The sequence below is a fragment of the Carex rostrata genome, chromosome 6, assembly GCF_964058835.1.
Source record: "Carex rostrata chromosome 6, lpCarRost1.2, whole genome shotgun sequence".
In the NCBI taxonomy this organism is placed as follows: Eukaryota; Viridiplantae; Streptophyta; class Magnoliopsida; order Poales; family Cyperaceae; genus Carex; species Carex rostrata.
Window position 1 is genome coordinate 8,425,018 of NC_135923.1, and position 8,133 is coordinate 8,433,150.

The 8,133-nt window shown below is 36.8% G+C and overlaps 1 long non-coding RNA gene across 1 annotated transcript; it reads right to left on the reverse strand.

The window, feature by feature from the left end:
* Positions 1-454: 454 nt before the first annotated feature.
* On the reverse strand, positions 455-4,487 carry LOC144555387 (uncharacterized). Its single transcript, XR_013512039.1, has 3 exons — positions 4,022-4,487; positions 1,980-2,080; positions 455-719 (listed from the first exon to the last, which is right to left on the reverse strand). It is a non-coding gene; the product is annotated as an uncharacterized LOC144555387 (long non-coding RNA).
* Positions 4,488-8,133: the final 3,646 nt, after the last annotated feature.

Consider the following 8,133-nt stretch of genomic DNA (forward strand, 5'->3'; position numbering starts at 1 on the left):
AAACAGCACAGACTACAAATGGCGCTGTATGCCGCTCGTCCCCGTCCCCATCACACCCCATCACATTTCTTCAGCGTTTTTCAAGGTATTTTTTTTTATTTAATTTATTTAATTTTAAATGGTTTAAAATAATGTCCAAATAATTTAGGAAATACCGAATGGTCTAGAATAATTTAGAAAATACCAAAATGGTTTAGAATAATTTAGAAAATACCGAAATAGTCTAGAATTGTTTAGAAATTACCGAAATGGTGTAGAATAATTTAAAAAAATACCAAAATGGTGTAGAATAATTTAGAAAAATACCGAAAAGGTGTAGAATAATTTAGAAAAATACCCAAATTGTCACACCCCAAACCAGGAATTCTGGATTTAGGTGTGATCAACCTCGCCTCGTGCTTAATTAGTCATTAAGCACGCAAGGCTAATCATAAATAATAAATCAACAGCAGCGGAAGCAAAATAATATAAATTTCAAGCATCAGTCACATAGCAAATAAATAAACATACACATACATGACATATAATTCGATCCACCTCGGATCCAAATAACACCATCTATAGAAGGGGATACATGATCTATCGAGCCCGTATATATATAACACAGGAAATACGGGACTCGTAAACCTAATCAAAAGCCTAACCCTAACTAGGTCAAGTGGTGTGGCCCTCGGGGACAGCTCCTGACATCTCCAACTGCGGACCGCCAGAACCTGTACCTAAAACCCACGAAACAACTTGTGGGTGAGCGACGAATCGCCCAGTATGTGACCCAGAATTATCCCCTCAGGGATCCTCTACGGTCAAAGCACTTTTATTATTTATAAAACAAACGCAATTGAAAATATGCACCTGTGGGAACCTATAACAATATCTAATAGATTTTATAATAATTTTCAGGGATGCCATGATGCGATTATTCTATTATGCCAACATGCAAAATAAACCCAAAGTAAAATCAAAGTATAATATCGGATAGAAATCAAGTCGGAATCCAGTACACCTCGCACTGTGTGCCCAAATATAATAATAATAATAATAATATGGATAAAGTAATCACCCCGTGCCGTGCCAATAGGATCAAAAGATCCAAACAATATAATCCAAGGACTGTGATCAGAGTGCAATGATACACGATGCCTAATGACATCGAGCATTGCTCCACAAGATAGTAGCACACTAGCCGATGGTTATATCAAATCCAATGTGTCATCTCGCCTAACGATTCATCACCCAAACATATCCAATAGGAGAAATCATACAATGCATGTCGTAAAAAGTTAATCTCTTCCCTCATGAGCAGGAGAGAACTCTACCGTCCGGCCAGACCAATAGGATCAGGGGCTCGTCGACCCCGTGCATTAAGGCTCGTCGACCTTATGCACTTGCACATCATTCCTCAAGGCTTGCACTAGCCTTGGGAACTTCCGTTCTAGGCAAAGTAGCTCCTAATGTAGGGAAGGAAATAAATTCCCGAATCGTATCGTGCCACAGAACTCGAGATCGGAACTGCTCACGTCAAATAGTAAAATGATCGAAAAGGATATATAATCCAAGTTTATACATATAATATATTCCTAAAGCCATCCGAGAGTCAAGTGACGCTCGGCTCAGCGGCTGTCGGGCCGTCCCATGCCAAGTGACACCAAGACGGAACGAAGTCACTCGGCTCTGCTCAGCTCTCACCAATGCATGCATATGCACGTAATATAATAATATAGTCTTCTACGAGAAGAAGACAACTAATAACCTAATATTCTAATATGGTATATATTTAATATTATTTAATTACTCTACTCTTAAAATACAGTAAATTCGGATTTTTCAGGGTTTATGCAATTCTACCTACAGTGCAGAAAGGAATAAACATGCTCTACAGTTTCAGTGCAACTACTTAAAAATAAAGTGCAGATGTCAGGTCAGATGGATCGACTGGTAAGAGTACGCCCACGAAAGAAAATAATTCAGATATCCCACACCTGTATGGCTGGAGTCTCTGTCGCTAAAAATCAGCGTGCTCCGCGTATGCTCCGGACTGCGGGTCAGTCGGATCAATCCAACGATCGGACTCGCGCGGGATCTGCTGATACGGAATTACGTAATTTAGACTAATTAAAATCTACGCTAAATTACTCTAACCCTCGCCCCAGTTAATGTGTAAGTCAAATTCTTGATTATTTCGGTTTTATAAAAATTATCGATCCAGTCAGTTTGACTGAACCGGTTAGTCAGATATTAATTATTTACTTTCATGCCATCGAGCTTGGCATAAATCTTAATTTATAAGTTTGTCGGATATTGATCATTCACCTTGATTTAAATTATCCTAATTTTAATTCCAAATAATTTTATAGTTTTTAATAATTTAATTTGAAGATATATTGTTTGTAAAAATTCAATGTCGAATTATTCGCAAAACAATTATTCGTGGGTTATGGAAATTTTTTTAAGTGTTCTACCTAATTAATATCCTCTAATTACTTATTCTACATTGTTTTATTTTAATTTAACTATAGTTATTTTAATCGATTGAAATTCAGTTTCAAATGTTAATTTATAATTAAGAATCTCTAATGCTATTATTTTACTAAAAATATATTGATTGTATAACTATTTCTAATTTCCTATTTAGTTTTAAAAGCGAAGACTTAATCTAATTTACATGGTTTCCAATTATTTCTAAGTCGAGGAATTCGCTATTTTATAACTAATCTAATTCTACGCGTAATTAACCATTTCAATCTAAGTCAAATAAAATATTGTTCGTTGCTAATTAATTGTTCTTATTAATTAGCAGAAAAACTTAATCGCTATTTTTAATTCATTACGGAGTAGATGCTTTAATGTGTCATATAATCTATTTAGGATTAACAAGGAGAAAAATAACAATTTAGTATTTTAAATAGTTTTTGTCTTATAGATTTCTACATATGCAATTAATCTATGTTGCGCCAACAATCATGATATATTGATTTATACTATAGTTAACCAACTTTCATTTTAATAATATCATTATAAGTTAAATAATATTCATATACTACATGGCGTTGTATAAGAATACTATTTAGTTGAGTTTATACACATATATCCTAAAGTACCTAATATATACATGTACATGAGTTAATCGTGCGTTAATTCCATTATCATTTATGTCCTTAGAATATATATATTAACACTTTAACACATCATACTTTTAATTAATAAATTTACTTTTATCTTTCATAATTAAATAATTTGTCACCTTTGATAAATTATGTTTAAAGTTTCGGGTCGAGCTGACTAGGAGGAGGTATTAAACACACTTTATTTACGAACTTCATTTAATTAAAAATTAGACTTACAACTAAAACTCAAATCAGATTTTTAAACTAAATCTCTATTTTTACAATTTATCGGCCCAGAAATAAAAGGCTAATGTTCACTTTAAATAAATTACTATATATATTTTCCTATAGTTAAGAGTTTTGACATTTGCTAATTATATTTTGATTTGGACCCAAGTCCCATATTAATTTGTTCAAGATCACAGCCGAGCCTAACACAGAGGGCTCAAATCAAAATAATTTAATTCACCTATTCGAGTTCGTAGAATTAGGCCGAATCCAATACCTTCAAAATTCTTTACTTTTGCAATTATACCCCTTTACTTTAACCATTCGCAATTCGATCCTAACAGTTTTAAAATCATCACATTTCATAACAACAAAGGTCATCTAAAAAGGGGTTAAGCAATTCAAGTTCCACGGTTCCTTGAAATAATTCGATTGATACAAGTCACACAAGGCACATCAATTTGATTGAGTCGAGAAAATCAACAACCCGACTAGATTCAAATTTCAAGCCCTAGTTACTCAATTAAGGAGTTCACAAGGCACAAGTCAGAGAGAGGGGAGGGTCAGCCCCTTCATCAAACAATCGACCCTTTCGAAAATCAACAATTCAAGAGGGACTCGACTCCATGGCCATCACATGGCAAAACAGAAATTAAAGAGGAATGACAAGAAGGGTACAAGCAAGTTACCGGCTTGCTTCCAAATCCGTGCAGTGGCGAGAGTCGGTAGTCGTAGTCGTTGTTGCCTTCTCCACCTCGCTTCCTAACTGGTCTCGAGACCCACACGCAACAGAGGCGGGGTCAGTTCGGACAGCGGCGAAAGTCGCCCAGATGCGTGGGGTGAAGAGATCTCGGGTGCCTTTCTTCCTTCTCCAAGAAGGGACAAGAGGGACGGATTTTCTTGGTGGAGGCTGCGGGTCAGCGAGCCAGGGCGTGGGTTAGGGTTTCACGGGAGAGAAAAGGAGGCGGAAAAGAAGAGGAAGGGGGCGCTGTTATGGTGGGGGGTTTCACGGACTCAGAGAGAGGGAGAGGGAGCACGGGGTGGGGTTTTCTCCATCAGCGAGAGGGAAGGAGAAGGGGGGGCCGAGGGTGCTGCTTTGGGGGTTGGTTTTCACGGACAAGGAGAGGGGGGGTGGGCTCTGTTGGCGTAAGAAGAACGCAGAGAGAGAGAGAGAGGGAGGAGAGAAAGAAGGGGAGGGGTTATTAATTGGACTGCTTTAAGATCCGTGTTGGTTGCCTTTGAATGGTTGAGATGTTTCAAAAGAAATAAGCATTCATAGATGAGATATATATGGTGCGAATTTGATCCCAACGGGAAAACAAAAATCTATCTAATCAAACGGGCCCATGTCCCAGTCAATTAATATCTTTTAATTATTAGGTTGCATTTTGATTTGAGTCAAATTAATTTGCATCTATTATGTTTAATCAAATCAGTTACGAACTTAGGTTTAGAAATTAATACTAGAATTTAATACGAAATATTTTGAATGTTCATCAGAAATTTTATAATTTTATTCATGGTGCTATATTTTATTTATTTCCAAATCTCTAAATTTTAATATACATAATTTCATAATTCATTTATATTTCGAAATTTTAATTAAATTTTTAATCAATCAAATAAAAATTTGAAAGGTCGTTAGTTTAATTAAATTTTTTTATTTAAGTGTAATATTCGATTTAGTAATTTAATCATGTTTTAAAATTTCGGAATATAACACAAATAGTGTAGAATAATTTCGAAAATACCAAAATAGTGTAGAATAATTTAGAAAATACCAAAATAGTGTAGAATAATTTAGAAAATACCAAAATGGTTTAGAATATTGTCTGATTAATTTAGAAAATACCAAAATGATGTATAATCATTTAGAAAAATACCAGAATAGTGTAGAATAATTTAGAAAATTTCTAAATGGTGTAGAATAATTTAGAAAATACCAAATGGTGTAGAATAATTTAGAAAATACCGAAATAGTCTAGAATTGTTTAGAAATTACCGAAATGGTGTAGAATAATTTAAAAAATACCAAAATAGTTTACAATAATTTAAAAAATACCAAATGGTGTAGAAAATTATCTTAGTAATGTAGAAAATTGTTCGATTAATTTAAATTTTTTTTAGGAATCTCTTTTCCTTTCGGGTCCCTTTCAGAGCTCTGATTGTCTGATCTATCGGATCTGCGATTCAGGTTTTTATATTTGTATTTTTTTTAATTTTAATTTAAAATATAATTAATTAGTTCATTTTAATGGTTAAGAATATTGTCTGATTAATTTAGAAAATGCCAAAATGATGTACAATAATTTAGAAAAATAAAAAAATGATGTAGAATAATTTGAAAAAATTTAAGGTGATTTACAATATTGTTCGAATTTTGTAGTATGGCAGACCCAGTACTTAAGCATAGATTTAGCCCCCTGTTGTGGATAGTTCACGGTAATCACAGAATATCTGAGGCGTCTAAGGAGGTAAACATTTACTTATTTCGTTTTTCATAACTCTGTAAGTAATCAAATAAATATTGTAATTAATTTTTTTCTTATTTTAGAGTAAAGAGATTTTAACCGTGAGACATTATCGGCACAAATGCGAGTATAATGAGAGGTACGCACCGTTTTTAATTCGAATAGGCTTATATCAGCTCGCGACATTGCCCGATATCGCCCTTTATGCGGCCCTCATTCATGGACTTGTCGAGCGGTGGCGTCCGGAGACGCACACTTTTCATCTTCCATTCGGAGAGATGACAGGTATTAACTAATTTAAATATATTTTTTTTTTATTCCTTACTGACAAGTCAAATATATTACAGTTTCTCTGGAGGATGTGAGTTGTCTCTGGGGTTTGCCTATTACGGGGGAGCCGATAATGGGATTTACAAACTCGGCGAGTTTTCAAGGCCGACTATATGAGTTGCTGGGGGTGAAAGATGATGAAGTGAAGGGGTTCATGAAGAAGAGGGGAAATGATACGTACGACATGCTTATCGCCAAAAAAGCTGTCCGTGAGCGCTTCAAAACATTACCAACAGATGCGAACGACGAACAATTGAAATGGTTAGTATTTTTTTATTTACAACCTTATTCGTATTTGATATTTGTAATAATGTACTCACATTTTAAAATTGACGGTTAGGTATGTCCGTGGATTTCTCCTCGACATGCTAGGGAATACAATGTTTGCTGACAGTAGCGGGGACGGAATACCGCTGTGGTATCTCGGCATGATTGAAAACTTGGACGAGCCGAGAAAGTACAACTGGGGCGGAGCTGTTCTCGCTTATTTATATCGAAATCTATGCCTCGCATCCAGTCCTTCATGCAAAAGCATGCATGGTCCCACCATGCTTCTGCAACACTGGTCGTGGACCCGATTTCAAATTCACCGGCCGTTACCGGGATCTCAACCGAATTGGGGCGCAGAAACAGAAGATACATGTCCATCATTTGCTGACATGTGGAAAGGCCCACACAATTGGGAAAACTCGTCCCATGGTGCAACCTCCGGTCCAAGTATCCCTCGCGACCAGATTCAGAAACTGACGGAAAACATGGTTAATTGGCAGCCATACGCATCTGTTTACCACAACCTTTCGAGAACAACCCGGGCGGACCAGGTACATTGTAGTAAAGTCATATTCTTTCTTTCATTTATGTCATCACATTTATAATTTGTACCTAACATTGCAACTCTAAATTTGTCAGCCGTTCTACTTGTACCGCGGTCCTCTTATTTTTTATTGGATTGTTGAGCATCACAATCCTGATCGATGCATGCGACAGTTCGGAAGATGGCAATAGATAGAGCCACCGCTTCCCCAGGATGCAGTCGAGCACCAAGAGCTGCACAAGTAATATTCGCAAATCATATGTGATTTACTTATTTTAAAGTACTTATTTACTTATTTATTGTACTAACCTTGTAAACAGGTTGAAATCGGGCTCAAAGAAAAATGCCAACTGGGCGCAAGTGCACCGTCGGTATGTAAACGATGCAACACATTATGCAGATCATGTGTACGAAGTAGATTGTCCGTGGGATATAAATGACCTCCTAAGATATCGTAAATGGTACCAGGAGAACTGCATGGCATCCGTCTACCTGTTTGGCCAGCACGTGGTGGGGATGGATCGTAATGTTCCGGTTCCAAGAGACGAACACTCCAAGTCTGGATACATTCCCAGCGGATCGACATTTGTTCGAAATGTAAACATTTCTAACTCTGAATTTTATGATTGTTTTATTATATATCATTTATTATACTCTGAATATACGTACAGGCTTTGCGTGGGATAGGAGAGTTAGCACATGGCACACGGGCATTTTTCACGAAGGGTCTCCGTGCAATTGGCAAGGGCAAGATGAGACTAGGTTGGTGCCTCTGCAAAGATAATGGTTATGGAGACCGTGCTATTGCCATGCTGGAGGATGCGGGGGTTCCACATAATTGGGAGGAAATTCCATCCGACGATTCTTATCCTTTGGGAACGGAGCCGATGCCACCAAGCCCTGTATTTGAAGGCCCAGATCCAGTGACGGGCTGGTTATATGATGGCTCACAATGGAGGGATTACATCCGTCCGGGAGAGTTCGCAGGGCATACTCTATCATCACGTGCCAATGCGTGCCAGGTATGAATTCAACTTACAAGCTGATTTAAAATTTAATTTGTAGCTAAGAAAAACTATGTATGAATTGCAGGAGCAGACTCATGAGCAGGCGTATGAGCAGACGCATGAGCAGAGGCAGGAGCAGGAGATGAGTGCTGCTGAATGGATAAATGTACTATTCGGCG